Source organism: Polypterus senegalus, chromosome 8, assembly GCF_016835505.1.
Source record: "Polypterus senegalus isolate Bchr_013 chromosome 8, ASM1683550v1, whole genome shotgun sequence".
Lineage (NCBI taxonomy): Eukaryota > Metazoa > Chordata > Cladistia > Polypteriformes > Polypteridae > Polypterus > Polypterus senegalus.
The window spans coordinates 172388795-172410601 of NC_053161.1; the positions used below are offsets into that span (position 1 = coordinate 172388795).

At 38.9% G+C, this 21807-nt stretch overlaps 2 protein-coding genes across 2 annotated transcripts in view; one reads left to right on the top strand and one right to left on the bottom strand.

Annotated features, from left to right (window-relative positions):
* LOC120533430 (gastrula zinc finger protein XlCGF52.1-like) overlaps positions 1–14203 on the bottom strand; it is a 38030-nt gene extending 23827 nt beyond the window's left edge. The window contains exon 1 of the mRNA XM_039760313.1: positions 14090–14203. The gene's annotated coding sequence lies outside the window, so the exon portion shown is untranslated. The remainder of the gene's footprint in view (positions 1–14089) is intronic.
* A 79-nt stretch (positions 14204–14282) lies between these two features.
* The window catches only part of LOC120533422 (zinc finger protein 501-like), a 32336-nt gene continuing 24811 nt past the window's right edge, over positions 14283–21807 (top strand). Inside the window, exons 1-2 of the mRNA XM_039760301.1 lie at positions 14283–14606; positions 20208–20331. The gene's annotated coding sequence lies outside the window, so the exon portion shown is untranslated. The remainder of the gene's footprint in view (positions 14607–20207; positions 20332–21807) is intronic.

Here is a 21807-nt window from a genome sequence, read left to right on the forward strand (position 1 = left end):
ACAATACGGTTTTCATGCGGGCAGAAAACTTGGTGGCAGTGGAATGGCACAATGGCAAAAGGGTGACTTGTCTCTCTACAGTACACACTAACAATATATGTGAGAAAGTGCAGCAACAGAAAATTGAAAAGTAGGCACCAAAGCAACATGTATTGTAAGCTGTGCAATGTGGCAATGACTGAAATTGGCTGCTTTGAGCGAGATCAGACTTTGCAGGACTTTGCTGTGTAAAATTTATGTGATATGTATGTGAAATCATAGAGTATGCAGGCTCATACAACATGCAAGACAGTAATATTTGTCAAAAGTAAATATTTTTGTTGATTTGATATGTTAAACAATTGCTTTGTGTTCTTTTTTAAAAAATGTTAGTTTTTGGAAAAATATTCAGCCCTGGGAGATAAGAAACAAAAAAAAAAATTAGCCCGAAAAGAGTTAAACTGTTGGTTTAGGAGAAAAACACACACACACACACACACACACACACACACACACACACACACACACACACACACATTTAACTGGATTATAATGGAGAGGGGTTGCTCATGAGTAATAACTTCTTATTGTTGCAGTTAGAAAAAGAAGGCCAGTTTATTGTATATTTCTTTTTAACCTTACAGGATGCTTGGTGTTAATCAGCCTTCCAAGCAGCTGAACAAGGTGCCAGTGTACCTGATTTCCAAGACACAAATGGGAATTTAAGTCGGTGGATGTAAACTTGAAATTTTGTACATTAATAGAAATAAAGGACGTTTTGCAACCGGTTGCTTTTTACTCTTGATTCCTTCAGCCTCTGACCCGATTGCAACAACTGAGAACGGATTAAAGAACTGTAACGGAATGGAACGTCTGGAAGGGCATCAGGTGTAAAATTTTGCCAAATCAATATGCAGACAATACACATTTCCATACCGGAACGGTCGAGCCCCGGGTTAACAACGACCGCCACCAGTACTGTTGGCCAACAGGGTGCTGGCAAAAATTGGGCTAATGTTGGCTGAAGAAGGAGATGAAGAGTGGGGAGACGTGTCTGGAGGCAGGAGGAGACGAGGAAAGTAAAGAGAGTAGAACTGAGGGTAGGAACTTTGAATGTTGGCAGTATGACTGGTAAGGGGAGAAAGTTAACAGATATGATGGAGAGAAGGAAGGTTGATATATTGTGCGTGCAAGAGACTAAATGGAAGAGGAGTAAGGCCAGGTGGATTCAAATTGTTCTATCATGGTGTGGATGGGAGGAGAAATGGGGTAGGAGTTATTCTGAAGGAACAGTATGTCAAGAGTGTTTGGAGGTGAAAAGAGTGTCAGACAGAGTAATGATTATGAAGCTGGAAATTGAAGGTGTAATGATGAATGTTGTTAGTGCATATGCCCCACTGGCTTTTGCCATTGTCTTTAAACAAAACACTAAACTAAAGGGGCTATTTCTATTGATTTGCATATTCAAACAGGCGCAATTCTGGGATGAGACAGGGTGGGGCTGTAGGTGCGTACCTATACATTAAAATTCACATTGATTAGAATTTATAAATGGGAAGTATATGGAACTTTGCTTATGCATGGTTCTATGCATCCGATTTTTTTTGTGTATGCACATTTCCAGTTTTGTCCATATGCCATGGTTTAGATGTCAATTATATGAACAGCGTTATACAGGAGTCCCCTGGAGAGCCACAGTGGCTACAGGTTCTCATTCTATTTTCATAATGATTGACTAGTTTTTGCTACTAATTAATTTGATTTAATTTATTTGCCATTTAAGACTCTGACCCTTAAAATCAAGGCTGAGCAGCATCGGTCCTGGAGGGTCACAGTGGCTTCAGGTTTTTGTTCCAGCCCAACTACTAGAAATCATTTATTGCTGATGAGGCACTTATTGTTTTAGTGATATTTTTCTGTTTCATTTTAGTTGTCTCGCTTGTTAAGATTTTGAACCCTTTATTGCTTATTTTAGTCCTCAACAGGTGTATTCATTGTTTAACTGCTCCTCTCCTTATTATCAATATAATACAAATGATTGCAGTTCTACATCTAGCTTGCCTCCATTTTCACCTGTGTGTATTCATCATTTACTATTTCGTTTAATTAAGTACTCAGAAGGAAACTGAAGAGAAAGTGAAGAACTGAAAATTACTCAAATGTTTTAGGGTTCAAATCACTTGATGATACATTTATCATTAGAGTGGGAAAAAAAGTCTATGATTTAAGAATAAACTGACATGGTAGGGTTAAAACACTAACAAGACAGGAAATTAAATAAGATGCATTATTGGTTAGGATTGGCTTCTACTTAAGCAAATTGGTTGGAACAAAAACCTGGAGCCACTGTGGCTCTCCAGGATCAGAGTTGGCCACCCCTGCTCTAGACTATTTTCTTTTATTAAAGGCAACCACATCATTGCACATTTTTCCATTAATCAGATTAATGTTTATTTGCCAATCATGCAAAAACGTCTCAAACCAACTTTCATGACATTTTGTCTGTGCATTTCTCTTGCTCCAACTTAAAATACGGACTATATGTCATATTGCAGAGAGGGGTTATAACAGGAGGGGAGAGGTAACCCAAAAACCAACAATGACATGAGAACTACAATTCCCTTCAGGAACTTTTTTTTGGTGTGGATTTGTCAACTTTATTTTTGCATTAATCTTACTTTAGACATGAAGAAAGGAGTGGGTAAGGACGGGCATCACTCTGAAAGTTACTATGTACTATTACATTGTAATAATTCCTCCTGTAGCTTAAAAGAACACAGATGAACAAGTTTATTTTGCCACCACGCACAGTGAGGAGGATGGTAAGAGAAGTAAAACATTCTCCAAAGCTCACTGTTAGAGAACTGCACCAAAGAATGGTATCTTGGGGGTCTCAAAGTCTCCATGACAACCATAAGACGCTGTCTCCATGCCGACAAGATGTTTGGGAAACATGCAAGGAAAAAGCATTTTCTCACCTAAAATCACAAATGTACATGTCTGGAGTTGGCTAAGCAATGCTGGGTTTCAACTGGGACTGTGTGCTTTGGTCAGATGACGCTAAAATTGAGCTTTATTGTAACAAATATTCTAAGTGGGTCTGGCGTGAATCCAAGAATGAGTATGCGGAAAAGCACCTCATGCCCACTGTAAAGTATGGTGTGATTTTGCGGGGCTGTTTCTCTTCCAAAGGACCTGGGAACCTTGTTAGGGTGCATGGCATCATGTACTCCTTGAAATACTGGGACATTTTAAATCAAAAACTGGTGGCCTCTGCCAGGAAGCTGAAGATGGGTTGTCATTGGGTCTTCCAGCAGGATAAACCTAAACATATGGTAAAATCTACACAAAAATGGCTCAGAAAACACAAAGTCAAGCTCCTTCCATGGCCATCTCAGTCCCCAGACCTCAACCCCATTGAAAACCTGTGCGGTGAGCTGAAGAGGAGTGTGCAGAAGAGAGGACCCAGAACTCTGGATGATCTAGAAAGATTGTGCAAAGAGGAATAGTCAAAAATCCCTGTCTCTGTATTCTCCAACCTTGTGAAATGTTATAGGATAAGATTAAATGCCATTTTGTTGGCAAAAGGGGGTTGTACGAAATATTACCAGCAAAGGTGTGCCAATAATTGTGGCACATGTGATTTCATATAAAAAATGTATTTCTTAATGTGGAATTGTTTTATCCAATGAATAAATGTATTTCAATTAAAGGTTGGATTTTTCTCTTTTTTGTGTTGTGAGCCTTTATTTTTTGGGAAAAAAAATAATTTATTAGAAGCCAAAGAACACATCTTAACCATGGGTACCAATAATTGTGGAGGGTGCTGTATATATATATATATATATATATATATATATATATAAATAAAAGAAAAGATACCGCAATTTATATAGTTTGTATGCACTAAATTCTAACTACTTTAGCAAGTCTGAAATGCCGCCAAAACAAACAATAAGGAAATCTATTTCAACATAAATTAATTTAAAAGTAAATTTAAATAGTATTAATATATCATGTTTTATGTTTATGATTTTCCTTTTTTATCCAGCATATGCATAATCGTAAGAATGTATGAATATTTGCTACAAATTAATGGAATTAGCAAAACTTTAAATAAAATTAAAAAAAAAAAAAACCTGGAAAACTATCCTACACGACGCGGCTGATACACATATCCATCTTGTTTAATTTGGAATAAAAATAAACCTATTATAAAAGAAAATCTTGAAATGAGACTATTGACAAGAGATTTTGTCAAGTCCCATCCTCCTCTCAACCATTTACAACCACGGTCCTCTCACCTCTTATTTGTGTGAATGTTTGCTTTTGTCAGACACACTTCCTGCACTCTCTTTTGCATTTTCCTCATTTTAAGTCATCTATGAAAAGTCATCAGTTTCATCCTTTAACAAAGCTCGTCTGGACGGTATTTGTATACATACAATCTATCCATATCCTTCATTTTAGTCATTTTCTGGACAATACTTTTATACGTTCTAGGTGGCACGTCAACAACTATGCAAAGAAGAAAGGGCAGCATGTCCAAAAGACGTCCAAAAGCGTTGGAGGAAAAAGAATTCAAAAAAGAACAATAATAATCCAAGTGCAAATTCAGAAAATAAGGAAAGTAAAAATCATCCCGGACCAAGTGAAACTAAAAATCTAGCAGCTCCAAGCTGGGTTAAAAAAAACAAAACAAAGAGTAGAAGACAAAGTTGATGTAATCCTAGCAGTGAGAAACGATGAAATTAAATGAATCCATATGAACATTGTTGATCGGTTACAGGGCAAATCAATAGACTATGCTGATAGTTGGTGGTGATATGATAGTATGGAAGATGAAAACATCAAATTACAACATCCCATAGAATATCTACAACTGTTAACATTGAATGTGAATGTGAATGATATGCTAATAATTAAGCAAAACAATGTAACCTAGGTGTCAAATTAGGAATAGAATAGAAGTGCACATCTAAGACTAGACTGATGTAGAGTGTGCACTCCAAAGTATTTTTTTCCCTATTATGTTGATATCAGATTACATCAATACAACAGTTTATCCATAATACAATTACAAATATATAATGATGGCTAAATTGCATACAACAGTAACAACAGCTAAAGTATTAAAAGAAACAGTGATGCAGAGAATAGCATTACAAATTGATAATGAAGCAGCTCAGAATCTAACAAGTTTTAATTGCTTTAGTGCTTTTTCTGTTTTTTAAAGCTATTTCTAGCATATTAATGTCCGTACAGAAAGATGTAATAGAGGGTCTAACATTCTGAACGCTACATTTATGTATATGAAATTTACCAAGCAAGGAAAACAGTTCCTACAATTTCTAATGTTTTGTCTTCAAAGTTGAATACAGAAAAATAACAATACTTAAACAGACAGTGATAGATTTGTCATTTTACACAGTAACAGAAATAAGACTTTCCAAAACATTTTAGAATTGGACCAGAAGTAAAAGAAATGTGAGAGGGGATTCACCTTCATTTGTACATTTTGGGGATACATTAATATCATACTTGTTAATTAATTTATTAGTTGGGTACTATTTATTCATAATTTTGAAATGGATTTCTTTAACATTATGTGGTAGAAAAAACTGGCACAGAACAGGCAATTTTTAAATTTATATCCAAAGCCATCAGTGTGGTGTGCATCTGATGATGGTACAATGACAAGATGGGCACCTGCTGTTGTAAATTGTCATTAGCTTATCATTTAACTCTTTTAGGGCGGATGTCGACTTTTGTCGACAGGAGGGGCTGAGGGCGATAATGCACTAAAGTCGACATCCAGGGATAGAGGGTGATAATCAGCTGTTAATGGCGACAAATCTCACTGTCACGTTACAGGCATTCCCTCTGTGCTTGGAGGAATGCTAGACTCGTTGATTCGGCAACTAATCCTAGCGTGTGCGTAAGTTGCGAAATGTAAACAATGGCAAGATGGCATCGACATGTGACAAGGGAGCGAAGTGAGTGCAGAAAAGAAAACACTCGGCAGACAATGTTTTGCGCATTATCGCGGAGTCGGACTCTGATTTTTCAGAATCGGATTTTATTGACAGTGATCAGGAGATCGAGCAAGAGAGTGAGAAGCCAGCATCAGCTGATCAAACACCAGCCGATGCCACGCCAGCGGATCTGCTGCCAGTTGAGCGCTTCGCGCAGCCGCTGCATCTACGGCAAGGTTCGCGTGGGATAAATACACAGACATTGATCCGTTGAGAGCCGATCTGGCTGCTGGACTTCACAAGACGGTATGGCTTGCTGTTGGACACGACAGATCACCAGCTGCTGTACTTCAGGCTGCTCTCTCCTGATGCTGCTTTTCAGCTACCGTTAGACGAGATAAACAGATGGGCAGAGAAATTTTTTGAATCGCAGGCTGCATTTGCATCGCATTCTCATTTTTCAAAGTGTAAACCCACAACAAAAGACGAGATGAAGCGTGCTGTGGTATTACAAATAGAGATGGGACAGAACTGGTGATATAACTTCAGGGAGCATTGGTCCAAATGTGCTTTGTCCCCTGGTGGCTTTGGACAGGTTATGCAGCATGGTGATAGGTACGTGCTGCTGCAAAGTTTTAGTCACTTCTGTAATAAACAGAAGCAAATCCCATGGGGTGAGCCAGGCTATAATGCCATGCATAAAGTTTCAGAAGATGAAAAGAGTTGACAATACGGTTTTCATGCGGGCAGAAAACTTGGTGGCAGTGGAATGGCACAATGGCAAAAGGGTGACTTGTCTCTCTACAGTACACACTAACAATATATGTGAGAAAGTGCAGCAACAGAAAATTGAAAAGTAGGCACCAAAGCAACATGTATTGTAAGCAGTGCAATGTGGCAATGACTGAAATTGGCTGCTTTGAGCGAGATCAGACTTTGCAGGACTTTGCTGTGTAAAATTTATGTGATATGTATGTGAAATCATAAGAGTATGCAGGCTCATACAACATGCAAGACAGTAATATTTGTCAAAAGTAAATATTTTTTGTTGATTTGATATGTTAAACAATTGCTTTGTGTTCTTTTTTAAAAAATGTTAGTTTTTGGAAAAATATTCAGCCCTGGGAGATGAGAAACAAAAAAAAAAATTTGCCCGAAAAGAGTTAAACTGTTGGTTTAGGAGGAATACACACACACACACACACACACACACACACATTTAACTGGATTATAATGGAGAGGGGATGCTCATGAGTAATAACTTCTTATTGTTGCAGTTAGAAAAAGAAGGCCAGTTTATTGTATATTTCTTTTTAACCTTACAGGATGCTTGGTGTTAATCAGCCTTCCAAGCAGCTGAACAAGGTGCCAGTGTACCTGATTTCCAAGACACAAATGGGAATTTAAGTCGGTGGATGTAAACTTGAAATTTTGTACATTAATAGAAATAAAGGACGTTTTGCAACCGGTTGCTTTTTACTCTTGATTCCTTCAGCCTCTGACCCGATTGCAACAACTGAGAACGGATTAAAGAACTGTAACGGAACGGAACGTCTGGAAGGGCATCAGGTGAAAAATTTTGCCAAATCAATATGCGGACAATACACATTTCCATACCGGAACGGTCGAGCCCCGGGTTAACAACGACCGCCACCAGTACTGTTGGCCAACAGGGTGCTGGCAAAAATTGGGCTAATGTTGGCTGAAGAAGGAGATGAAGAGTGGGGAGACGTGTCTGGAGGCAGGAGGAGACGAGGAAAGTAAAGAGAGTGGAACTGAGGGTAGGAACTTTGAATGTTGGCAGTATGACTGGTAAGGGGAGAGAGTTAACAGATATGATGGAGAGAAGGAAGGTTGATATATTGTGCGTGCAAGAGACTAAATGAAAATTATATGAACAGCGTTATACAGAAGTCCCCTGGAGAGCCACAGTGGCTACAGGTTCTCATTCTATTTTTATAATGATTGACTAGTTTTTGCTACTAATTAACTTGATTTAATTTATTTGCCATTTAAGACTCTGACCCTTAAAATCAAGGCTGAGCAGCATCAGTCCTGGAGGGTCACAGTGGCTTCAGGTTTTTGTTCCAGCCCAACTACTAGAAATCATTTATTGCTGATGAGTCACTTATTGTTTTAGTGATATTTTTCTGTTTCATTTTAGTTGTCTCGCTTGTTAAGATTTTGAACCCTTTATTGCTTATTTTAGTCCTCAACAGGTGTATTCATTGTTTAACTGCTCCTCTCCTTATTATCAATATAATACAAATGATTGCAGTTCTACATCTAGCTTGCCTCCATTTTCACCTGTGTGTATTCACCATTTACTATTTCGTTTAATTAAGTACTCAGAAGGAAACTGAAGAGAAAGTGAAGAACTGAAAATTACTCAAATGTTTTAGGGTTCAAATCACTTGATGATACATTTATCATTAGAGTGGGAAAAAAAGTCTATGATTTAAGAATAAACTGACATGGTAGGGTTAAAACACTAACAAGACAGGAAATTAAATAAGATGCATTATTGGTTAGGATTGGCTTCTACTTAAGCAAATTGGTTGGAACAAAAACCTGGAGCCACTGTGGCTCTCCAGGATCAGAGTTGGCCACCCCTGCTCTAGACTATTTTCTTTTATTAAAGGCAACCACATCATTGCACATTTTTCCATTAATCAGATTAATGTTTATAATAATATCATAATCGTAAGAATGTATCAATATTTGCTACAAATTAATGGAATTAGCAAAACTTTAAATAAAATAAAAAAAAAAAAAACCTGGAAAACTATCCTACACGACGCGGCTGATACACATATCCATCTTGTTTAATTTCTCAACCATTTACATCCACGGTCCTCTCACCTCTTATTTGTGTGAATGTTTGCTTTTGTCATACGCACTTCCTGCACTCTCTTTTGCATTTTCCTCATTTTAAGTCATCTATGAAAAGTCATCAGTTTCATCCTGGCGGAGCTGGACGGTGACTCTGATAATTCTGAGGTGGTAGGCAGGGTTGAGGAGCCCCAACGGGCCACCTCAAAACCAGTTCCCAAAAAGAGAGAGGTAGTGATAGTTGGGGACTCAATCATTAGGGGGATTGAAGCGCAGGTGTGCTCCAGAGAGAGAGAGTCTCGTACGGTGTGTTGCCTTCCGGGAGCACAGGTGGGAGACCTCCCTGGAAGGGTGGATAGGCTCTTGGCCAGAGCGGGGGTGGATCCAGTTGTCATTGTCCACGTTGGAACAAATGACATACATAAGGGTAGTCTGTCAGTTCTGCGATCCAAATTCAAAGAGTTAGGTACCAAGCTGAGGAGCAGAACTGACAAGGTAGTCTTCTCCGAAGTTCTGCCTGTGCCACGCGCCAGTCCAGGTAAGATTGAGGAGATTAGAAGGCTTAACGCGTGGCTCAAATCTTGGTGCAGGGTAGAAGGGTATAGGTTTATGGGGCATTGGGACTCCTTTTGGAACAGATGGGACCTGTTCCGCCGTGACGGGTTACATCTGAACCGGAGGGGCACCAATGTATTGGGGAGGCGTATGTGTAGGCTAGTCGAGGATTGTTTAAACTAGGGAATGGGGGCAGGGAGTTTAGGACAGGCCAGATTTAGATCTATACATGGAAGAACAAACAATGGTGTAGAAATAAAAATGCATAGTAATGTAAATTTTAAGCAAACACGTAAAGATAGAAGGATTAACACATTAAAAATAGCTTGCCTTAATGCTAGAAGTATCAAAAATAAGGTAAGTGAGTTGGAGTTGTATGTAGCAGAGCACAATTATGATATTATAGCAATAACGGAAACCTGGCTAAATAACAAAGATGGGGATGAGTGTAACATAGAGGGATACACATTTTTTAGGAAGGATAGACAGAACAGAAAAGGAGGTGGGGTTGCTGTTTATGCCAAACAGGAATTAAATGTAAGTCATCTTCAGTTGGATGATGAGCCCCATCTTAGTGAGGACATGTGGCTTCGCCTGGAAAATATTAGGGAAAAGGTCTCATTTTAGGAGTGTGTTATAGACCACCCAATTCAGACAGTAATTTCAACACACATCTTTTAGTAATATCAAAAGGCAAGTTTACAGGGGATATTATAGTCATGGGGACTTTAATTATCCAAATATTAACTGGGATAACCTTACAGATGGAGGAGCACAAGAGCAGGAGTTTTAGAAGTAATCGCGACTGTTTTTAACACAGCATGTTAAAGCACCAACAAGGGGTGAAGCCTATCTGGATTTAGTATTCTGTAATAATCAGGATAGAATTGAGGGTGTAGAGGTGATTGAACCACTAGGGTCAAGTGACCATAATGTAATACAATTCTCAGTATTTTGTAAGAGTACAGATGCAAAGACTAAAATTGTTAAGTTGAACTTTAGTAGGGCTAATTTTGAGCAGATGCGACAAAGTCTAAGTAGGATAGACTGGGATAAGCTTTTAAATGTGGAGACAGTCGAGGAGCAGTGGAACAGGTTTAAAATGTTTTACATGTAATGCAGGACAGATACATACCTAAATTTGGAAGTAATAGGAAACTAAAAAATCTCCACGATGGATTAATAAAGATTTAAAAAGAAGTTGCAAAGGAAAAACTGCTGTATAAGGCATATAAGACTAATGACTGCAAAGAGAACCGTAGCGTATGAGAAAATGAGGGCAACCATTAAGAAGGATATCAGAGAGGCTAAAAGACAGTTGGAGAGGAATATAGCAGATAAGGCAAAGAAGACCCCAAGAGATTCTTTCAGTATTTTAGTAGTAAAAGAACAGTTAAGGAGGAGGTCAAGTTCATCAGGAATAGTAAAGGGAATTAAAAGATACAGACAATGAAATAGCAGATGCCCTAAACTTACATTTTTCTGAGGTGTTTACAAGTGAGCAAGTGGATAACCTGCCAGAGGTAAACACAACTACTAAGGAGGTAAAGAGGGATTTGGAAATTGTAGAGGGAGAAGTGCTGCTCAGATTAAATAAGATGAAATCAAACAAATCACCAGGCCCAGATAATATTTATCCTCGTGTTCTTAAGGAGGCTAGTGAGTACATATATAAACCCTTGACACATATTTTTAGGAAGTCACTGTGCACTGGAGAGATTCCAAAGGACTGGAAAATGGCAAATATCATCCCATTATATAAAAAGGGTGACAGGGCAGATCCAAGCAACTATAGGCCAGTAAGCTTAACAAGCATCACAGGAAAATTAATGGAAGGAATTATTAAGGATAAGATTGAGCAACACATGACAAGGACAGGAGTTATTCTGAACAGTCAGCATGGGTTCAGAAGGGGAGGTCGTGTTTTACTAACATGTTGGAATTCTATGAGGAGGCAACAAAAGGATACGATCAAAGTGGAGCTTATGATATTATTTATCTGGACTTTCAGAAAGCATTTGATAAGGTGCCACATGAGAGGTTGGGCATCAAGTTAAAAGAAGTGGGAATTCAGGGTGATGTTTTTAGATGGGTGCAGAATTGGCTCAGACACAGGAAGCAGAGGGTGATGGTGCGAGGAACCTCATCAGAACTGGCGATGTTAAGAGTGGTGTTCCACAGGGGTCAGTGCTAGGGCCGCTGCTATTTTTAATATATATAAATGATTTAGATAGGAATATAAGTAACAAGCTGGTTAAGTTTGCAGATGATACCAAGATAGGTGGATTAGCAGATAATTTGGAATCCGTTATATCATTACAGAAGGACTTGGATAGCATACAGGCTTGGGCAGATTTGTGGCAGATGAAATTTAATGTCAGTAAATGTAAAGTATTACACATAGGAAGTAAAAATATTAGGTTTGAATACACAATGGGCGGTCGAAAAATCGAGAGTACACCTTATGAGAAGGATTTAGGAGTCATAGTGGACTCCAAGCTATCAACTTCCAAACAGTGTTCAGAAGCCATTAAGAAGGCTAACAGAATGTTAGGTTATATAGCACGATCTGTGGAGTACAAGTCCAAGGAGGTTATGCTCAACCTTTATAATGCACTGGTGAGGCCTCATCTTGAGTACTGTGTGCAGTTTTGGTCTCCAGGCTACAAAAAGGACATAGCAGCACTAGAAAAGGTCCAGAGAAGAGCGACTAGGCTGATTCCAGGTCTACAGGGGTTGAATTATGAGGAAAGATTAAAAGAGCTGAGCCTTTACAGTTTAAGCAAAAGAAGATTAAGAGGTGACATGATTGAAGTGTTTAAAATTATGAAGGGAATTAGTACAGTGGATCGAGACTTGTATTTTAAAATGAGCTCATCAAGAACACGGGGACACAGTTGGAAAATTGTTAAGGGTAAATTTCGCACAAACATTAGGAAGTTTTTCTTTACACAAAGAACGATAGACACTTGGAATAAGTTACCAAGTAGTGTGGTAGACAGTAAGACGTTAGGGACTTTCAAAGCTCGACTTGATGTTTTCTTGGAGGAAGCAAGTGGATAGGACTGGCGAGCTTTGTTGGGCTGAATGGCCTGTTCTCGTCTAGATTGTTCTAATTCTAATTAACGAAGCTCGTCTGGACGGTATTTGTATACATACAATCTATCCATATCCTTCATTTTAGTCATTTTCTGGACAATACTTTTATACGTTCTAGATGACACGTCAACAACTATGCAAAGAAGAAAGGGCAGCATGTCCAAAAAACGTCCAAAAGCGTTGGAGGAAAAAGAATTAAGAAAAGAACAATAATAATCTAAGTGCAAATTCAGAAAATAAGGAAAGTAATAATCATCCCGGACCAAGTGAAACTAAAAATCTAGCAGCTCCAAGCTGGGTTAAAAAAACAAAGAGTAGAAGACAAAGTTGATGTAATCCTAGCAGTGAGAAACGATAAAATTAAATGAATCCACGTGAACATTGTTGATCGGTTACAGGGCAAATCAATAGACTATGCTGATAGTTGGTGGTGATAGTATGGAAGATGAAAACATCAAATTACAACATCCCATAGAATATCTACAACTGTTAACATTGTCCGGTCTTCCATCGGCTGAATTACTGTTGAAAGAAGGATGTATCGTAATGTTATTGTGTAATTTAAGTCTGAGTGATGGGATATGCAATGGGACAAGACTGGTTGTACTGAAAATAAGTCGAACAGTTCTAACATGTAAAATTTTAACAGGCAAAAAGAAAGGAAATGTAGTACATATTCTGCGGATAACATTAGACACCAAAGGAGATCTTGATATGCCCTTCGTATTAAAACGTTTACAGTTTCCCCATTAGAATAGCTTTGGCTAAGACAAGTAACAAATCACAGGGACATTCGAAAATGTCAGTTTATATATATATATATTACAGAGAAGGAAACGATATTCACTAATGTTGTGTTGTCACAATGTATATCCAAGCACATAATCAAAATTCAATGCGATATTGAAGAAAAGTTAATTTCAAATATTGTTTTTACTTACATTTCACAGTAAAAGTGTAAGTTTAAAAAGTATTTGCGTGTTAATTTCAAAGACAAACAGAACAAAAACGTATAACTCAATGAATACCTCTAATACAACATGAAACATAATTTTCTTTTAATTTATTACGTTTTGCTGTTTGTTACTAACGTTAATTAGTTAGTTCTTTTATGCATATGTAATAGTTCCAAAGAATTTAACCTGTTTAAATTGTACATCTGCTTACCCATATGCAAGTGGCAGAGACGTTAAGTTCGTGGGTTGGCAGAGCCCCCCTAGAAATAAATAAATAAATAAACGAGGTTGTTTCTCCAGGTGACAGTTTTCGGTTTATTTGATGCATTCATTTACACACGTCGTGCACTTTCACCAAACTCTGTGCTTCTGTAGGTGTTTTGGTTTCTTAAATAAAAAGTAAACACAGAAATCCATGAGCTCTTTCTGCAAGAAGTCGCCTCCTTCTCGACATCAAAGTATTAAACGATCCCCACAAGACACCACCAAATTAAAGAAACGTCATAGAATGAAGATGAAGATGAATCGAACTGTGTGCGTTTTGAAAGAGAAAAATCAATCGACAACGTGAAGTGCATCGACTTGCAGACAAACGGAAATAAGGACTCGGCTTGCATATGATTCGAGCCGCCTACCACCGATTAAGGCGAATGAAAATTCATAAAATAACTGACTCAACCGCAGATCACTTACCTTCTGCCTCGAGTGATACGGAAAAAAAAACGGCGCAAAGGAAAGAAGCTACCGTCTGCTCTAGTCTTTGCTAGTAGGAAACCCGTTCCACGGAGTCGTTGCTTACATGACACGACCTCCTGTACTTGATACGGACGCAATTTCGTCGCCCATGATGACGTCACAGGGAACGTCGTGCGCTATTGGCCGACGAGATAGCCCCCTGCAGCAGACCTCCGCAGCTCCACGGATCAAATACTCCGAGAGACGGCTAATTGGATTGCAGGGTTATGTCACCTTGTTTACTCGATTTGAGTCAGATTACTCTCCCCAACCCCTAATTTTAATCGTAGTGCAAGTATCGCTGACGCATAACGAAAGGCGAGAACCTCTTCAATGGAGTGGAGCTCTGCAGTAAAATCTTTTGGTGCCGTGTACGCTCCTTCCGTCGCCCTGTATGACGTCGCCCGGCACTCAGTGTTATGGTTTGCTGAAAAGTCTTCACATTAAGAATTCGAACACGGAGAGACAAACAAAGGTAAGTGCTCGGGGTTTGGAGATACCGTGTAAGTTCTCATTCGCTGAACTCAGAGTTACTGCACACGACTTAAGTGAGGGGCGAGCCGAACTTTACTCGAGTGAATCTCCCTGTGGCAGCCCGCGTGTCTTTTTTATTCAATCATTAGTGTGCATGTGTCTCCAGTTCACTTCGCGTTTCCGAGTCCATTTTCTACTGCAAACCGTCGCCACCTCCTACTCTACATTTTAATTACTTACAGTGTATTCCCACAGTCGTGTAATTCTTACAAAGCGCTTTGATTGCAGCCTTCCTTTCTCCCGTCAATCCGAGGTGTCCCGTTAAAAAGACAACCGAGGAATCGGTGAGCAGAATGCTCCTGGAAGAGCAGTTAGGAGTCCAAAAGGCTTTACACTTCTGATAAGTAAAAGAGAAAAACGAACTGAGTAGAACTTGAGTCTGTGACCGTGGCGGACAGAATACGAGACGAGCACGAATACAAATGTAGAGTGGGAGAGATGTGTAGATCCTCACAGTTACTTCTCTATTACCTTTACTGTTGACATGAATAACTGGCAAAGGTTGGCCATCAGCATGATTATGTGTGTGTATACAGTGGATTCAGAAATTATTCAGACCTCTTCAACTTTCTGCATACTTTATTTTCTTGTAGATTTCATTTAAAATTAATAAATATGATAGTTTTGTCCATCAGTCTACCCTCAGTAATCCTTAATGACAGTGAATACATGTTTTCAGAAGTTTTACGGGTTTAATGAAAATCAAAACTGAAACGTGTCATTCATACAGCTACACCCCTTACTTAATTTCTTTGCAGAAGTCCCCTTGGCAAGAATTCCAGCTTAGATTATCACTATGTAAGCCTCTATAAGCTGTGCATACCTGGGTTTGGGCAGTTTATTGCATTCTTCTTGGCAGATCTTCACAAGCTCTGTTAGACTGTATGGGAAGTGTCTGTAAATCTGCCATCTTCAGGTCTCTCCTCAGATGTTCTATCTGGTTTAAATGTGTTCTTTGGCTGGACCATTCATGGACACTCGGTCACCTGACCTAAAGCAAGCAGGGCATTCTCTTGGCTGTATGCTTTCAGTTATTATCATACTGAAAGGTAAACCAGGCCCCAGTCTGAGGCTGTGTGTACTCTGGAGCAGGTTTTCCTCAAGGTCCTCTCTGTATTTGACTGCAGTAATCCTTTCTTCAATTTATCTGACTCTGCTGCTGAGGGGCACCCCATAGCAGGATACTGCCACCACCATGCTTCACTGAAGGGATGATACTAGGCAGATGATGAGCATTGCCTGTTTTTTCCAAACATCGTGCTTGTAGTTCTGCTCAAAGACTTCACATTTTGTCTCATCTAACCAGAGAATCTTTTTCCTCGTCCTCTCTGAGTCCTTTAAACGTCAGTTGGCAAATGCCAAGTTGTCTGTTATATAGCCAGTGACTCTGTTTGGCTGGACTCCATATTCTAGGAGGAATCCTGGTGGTGCTAAACATGTCCCATTTCACAATTGCTGAGACCAATGTGTTCCTGGAAACATCCAGAGCATTAGAAATGTTTTCATCCCCTTGCTTTGATCTGGACCACACCGTAGTTTGATTGTAGAGGTCGACAGAGAGTTCCTTGGACATCATGGCTTAGTTTTTATCCTGATGTGCAGTGTGAATTGTGGGACCAGGTACACACGGGCCTTTCTAAATGATGAACAGTCAAGTCAGTTTGTCACAGGTGGACACCAATCACGTTCTCGACACATCTCAAGGAGAATGAAAGCAAACAGGATGCACCTGCGCACAATCTGAAGTGCCAAAATGAAGCTTCGGAATACTTATACACTGTGTGCACAATTATTAGGCAAGTTGTATTTTTGAGGATTAATTTTAATATGGAACAAACACAGTGCTATCAGTCAATCCAAAATGTTAATAAACCTGAAACCTGAATGTTTCACAACGGAAATGTGAGTGTGAACATCATCAGAGGAATACATATGTGCGCACAATTATTAGGCAACTATTAGTGTGCAGATTTATTATGCAACTAAAGGAAAAATGAAAATGTTCCCATCTCACTTGTTTATTTTCATCTGTTATAGTGAGAATAATAAACAAACACCTCAAAATTTACAAATAAACATCTCTGACATTTCAAAAAAAATCAATCAATCAATCAATGACCAATATAGCCACCCTTCTTTCCAATAACAGTCATAAGCCTTTCCATTCATGGAGTCTGTCAGTTTCTTGATCTGTTGACGATCAGCTTTTTGTGGAGCAGTGACTACACCCTCCCAGACACTCTTCAGAAAGGTGTATTGTTTTTCTCCCCCGTAAATCTAGCGTTTAAGAAGTGCCCACAAGTTCTCGATAGGGTTTAGGTCAGATGAGGAAGGGGGGCCATGTCATTATTCCTTCATCTTTAAGGCCTTTACTGGCTGGCCACGCAGTGGAGAACTTCGATGCAAGTGATGGAGCATTGGCCTGCATAAAAATCATGGTCTTTTTCCTGTATCACTGTTTGAAGAAAGTGTCTTTGAAAAACTGGCAGTAGGTTTGGGAGTTGATTTTGAATTCATCTTCAATGCAAAAAGGTCCAACTAGCTCATCTTTAAAATACCAGCTCATACCAGTACCCCACCTCCACGTTGGAGTGGAGCTCTGTGCCCATTACTGATCCACAGGTCCATCCATCTGGTCCATCAAGAGTCACTCTCATCTCATCGGTCCATAAAACCTTTGAAAAAAATCTGTCTTCAGATATTTCTTGGCCCAGTTCTGACGTTTCAACTTATGTTTCTTGTTCAGTGGTGGTTGGGTTTCAGCCCTCCTTACCTTGGCCATGTCTTTGAGCACTGAACACCTTGTACTTCTGGGCACTCCAGGTAGGTTGCAGCTCTGGAATATGAAAGTACTGGAGGATAATGAGTTCCTGGTAGCTTCACGTTTGATTCTTCTCAAATCTTTGGCAGCTAATTTGCGTCTTTTGTTCTCAACACGTTTCTTGCGACCCTGTTGACTATTTGCAACAAAATGTTTGATGGTTCTGTGATCACACACCAATATCTTAGCAATTCCAAAAGTGCTGCATCCCTCTGAAAGATTTTTTACAATTTTTGACTTTTCAGAGTCAGTTAAATCTCTTTTTTGGCCCATTTTGCCTGAGGAAAACTAGCTGCCTAATAATTCTGCACACCTTGATATCGGGTGTTGATCTCCTTAGGCCACACCCTCCCTCATTACACAAATACACATCACCTGACGTGCTTAAATCCAATAAGTATTCAAGTTAATACAGCTTGGAGTTGGAATATACGCATTAAAAATGATGATATGGTCAAAATACTCACTTGCCTAATAATTGTGCACACAGTGTACTGTAGAAATAAAAGATTTCAATGTTTCATTAATGAATTTGTCAACCTTTCTGAAAATGTATTTTAATATTGTCATTAAGGGTTATTGAGCGTAGACTGATGGGCAAAAATGTGAAATGTATCCATTTAAAAATAAACCTAAAACACAATAAAGTGTGCAGAACGTGAAAGGCTCTGAATACTTTTTAAAGCCACTGTACTGTTTATACAAACCTCATAATCCAATTTAAACAACATACGCTGACTGGGAGAAAAATTGCATGGATTTTTTTTCCTCCCTTAACCATATTTTGCAACATCTTACCTTGTAAACCACAACTAGTAATACCTGGTAATGAATATTAAATAAGTTACTAATAATTTGAGGTCATTGTTACTGCTGCACAGCTCCAGCAGTGTGAATTTGAATCTCACCCTGCTTACTTCTGCTTTGCAGCTTCTTTGTGTGCCCTTTTGCTTTGCTCTTTCTTCTCCCATATTTTAAAGATGCACTGACAATCTAACCTTGGTTTGTGAGGTAGTGTTGGATCGGTATTACATTTTTGACTCTTATGTCAATGCCAGCTTTCAGACCACAGTGTTGGTACCAAATTGGTTTCAAAGCAAGTAATGTTCATTTCTGTGTACCGCTGAACACCTGGGAACACATGCATAACGTTGTGCGTAGAATTCACACTATAGCATGGTGTACGGACAAAAGCGGAAATGTGCTTACGCACAAACAAATCCAGATGCATAAATCTGTGTGTTCGCCAACTTCCTCGTTCTTCCACTCCATAATTTCCGGTCAGCGTGAAAAGTAACACACGTACACGTGCCTGCTGCCATTCCCCAACTCCTCCCAGAATTATGCCTTTTTGAATATGCAAATCAATATAAATAGCCCTTAAGCTCAGCGTTTTGTGAAAAGGCAATGGAAACAGCACCAGGTGAAACAGAAGAATTTCAGCGAATACCGAGTGGAGTCAAAGAAAAACGTACTAATTGTTGGTTTAGCAAGTGATCTAAACAACAAAAGGAAGTTGATCGAGTGACATAGTGTCGGAGAAACTCGAAAGCTCAAGGTTACAAAGTCGCACAGTGCCTGAAATAAAAAAGAAGTTGTCAGATATCAAAGTCTCCATGAAAAGGGAGTCGTAGCCCACCGTCTAAGTGTCATATGAAAGCTTATTAGGGTACAGACAAAAAAAAAAAATAGGCACACAGTGGGGAAAAAGCACGAAATGTCAACTTTAATCTCGAAATTTCCACTTTAATCACGTAGTTTATTTTGTCATTAAAGTAGAACATCATAAACTTCATCTTTAAATCATTTAATCTACTCGTTTCTCAAATCCCATCGTAACTAAAGTAACATGTTAAATGCTTTGTTTTGTATGTGTTCTGTGTGCTGTGTGTGTGTGTGTGTGAATCACTACATGTTTCTTAAACGGGCTTTCTCTTCCTCTGATTGGACACAGAATCCATTACATTTGTGATATTACAGCTCTCTGAATAATTAAAATACTGAGATGTATGCTTGATATCATTTTCATTATGATAGGAGTTGAAGCGTGTTATTTAAAGAAGAAAAAGGAGGTGCAGTGAGAGTAACAACGCTAAAGCAGTTATGGTATTTGGAATAGTTTGACCATTCTGTGGACCATTGTATTGTTACTGGTTAATTACAATCAGATGCATTAAACTAGTAAACAGTATGCGGTATTTTCAGTGTATTTATAAAGCCACGTCAGGGATGTGGATCTAAAAAAGAACGGGAAGCCACACTGGAACAGTAGCACTGCTTTGACGTTGGGTGCTGCCAGTTTCCAAAACCAAGCAGAGAACTTGCGTATGCCAGGATTGGAGCTACTGTGAAAATGTGCGTGGTTTTACGCCAAGTTTAGGTTTTATACATCGCGGTTTGAGCATGGAAACGTTCGTACACAACATTTTTGTGCATACGCATCGTTTATACATGAGGCCCCTGGCCTTTCTCTTTTTGTCAAGATCCTCTTTGATTAATTTCTTTGATTATTGTCCTCACAGGTGGCACAGTGGTAGTGCCGCTGCTTTGCAGTAAGGAGACTGTGGAAGATTGTGGGTTCGCTTCCCGGTTCTTCCCTGTGTGGATAGCGCCATGAGTACTGAGAAAAGCACTATATAAATGTAATGAATTATTATTATTTAATTTGAATATTCATGAGGGTTAGTAATTGGTTGTTTCTTGTCTGGCTCCTCCTCTTAGGGTTACCCACAGCAGACTGGTTACTCTGGCACACATTGAAGCATTGAAGCACTAAGGGTGACTGAGATACAAATGATCTCCACCTCGCCAAGGTCACAATACTGGGAGGAGTTGAGATTTTGTGGTATGTATGAAACTATTTATGATTTTATGTGTTTGTGTTCAATATTTACTTCTACAAGATGATATAAATGAATATGAATTTATGTTGTGAGATGATGAAAATGAGGCTGAAGGTCTGTTTTAGAAATTTTAAAATAAATTCTCTGACATTTATTAAGACTCGCATCATGTAGCTGCTGTCCTCCTTCATTAAAACCCTTTTTCCCAGACAGTTTTATTTGTAAACCATCTGCAGTTGCCCAGTGCCCCAGTTATATGTGACCCTCCGTGAGTTTTTAAGCATTGGGGTCAGAATTGCTTGTATGTCAACAGAAGTATTTTGTGTTATAAACTAATTAAGATAGTTGAACAATACGTTAATTAATTAAAATTACACCATGGTGCTGGTTTACTGGGTATTTTACCACACATTTACTAAGATTTTATATTTTAATTCTCTTTGATTTAGACAGGACAAAAGAAATCAGAAATACATTTTTTTTTTTACTATTACAAAGTCTTTTCAGTCTTATCAGTGAGGTAGGACCCCGATATACTTAACATTTGAAATGAACAGCTCAAATAAATGCAGGCTGCCGTGAGTTCACTAAAGTGTGCATCTGATTATTTATGGGATATGTTAGTCTCCATTACAGTAGTGAATCAAACTCGATGTCAAAACTACACAGGTAATAAATAAAAGTATATCAATATAAATGGGGGAAAAAATCTTTCTGCCATGAAATACAAATGAAAAACAAATGAAAAAGCAAAGAAAATAGTGCATGCTGCAGATTTTAGTTTCAAGGGTAAAGAGCAACAGATTTAAGAATTCTATTATTTGCTGAGCTATAAGCATCTTGAATTCTTTCATTTGAAGGAATGAAAATAATTGTTTTGCGCTGTTAAAGATAATCTCTCTCTCTCTCTCTCTCTCTCTCTCTCTCTCTATACTACTAATAAAAGGCAAAGCCCTCACTGACTGACTGGCTCAGTCACTGACTCATCACTAATTCTCCAACTACAGTCATAACGGTCGACAACGTCTGCCATGTTGAACTTTCTTATTTATGGCCCCATCTTCACGAAATTTGGTAGCCGCTTCCTGGCGCTTAACGAAACCGATGTACGCACTTATTTCGGTGGTATGACGCCACTGTCAGCCGCCATATTGAACTTTCCAAAGTCACTAATTCTCCAACTTCCCTTGTAGATAGAAGGCTGAAATTTGGTGCTTATTTCGTTGGTATGATGCCACTGTCGGCTGCCATATTGAACTTTCCAACATCACTAATTCTCCAACTTCCCGTGTAGGTAGAAGGCTGAAATTTGGCAGGCTCATTCCTTACAGCTTACTTACAAACGTTAATTTCATTTCGAAATTCTACGCGTAACGGTCATAACGGTCAACAACGTCCGCCATGTTGAACTTTCTTATTTACTGCCCCATCTTCACGAAATTTGGTATTTGGCTTCCCTGAGCTAACTGAAACCAATG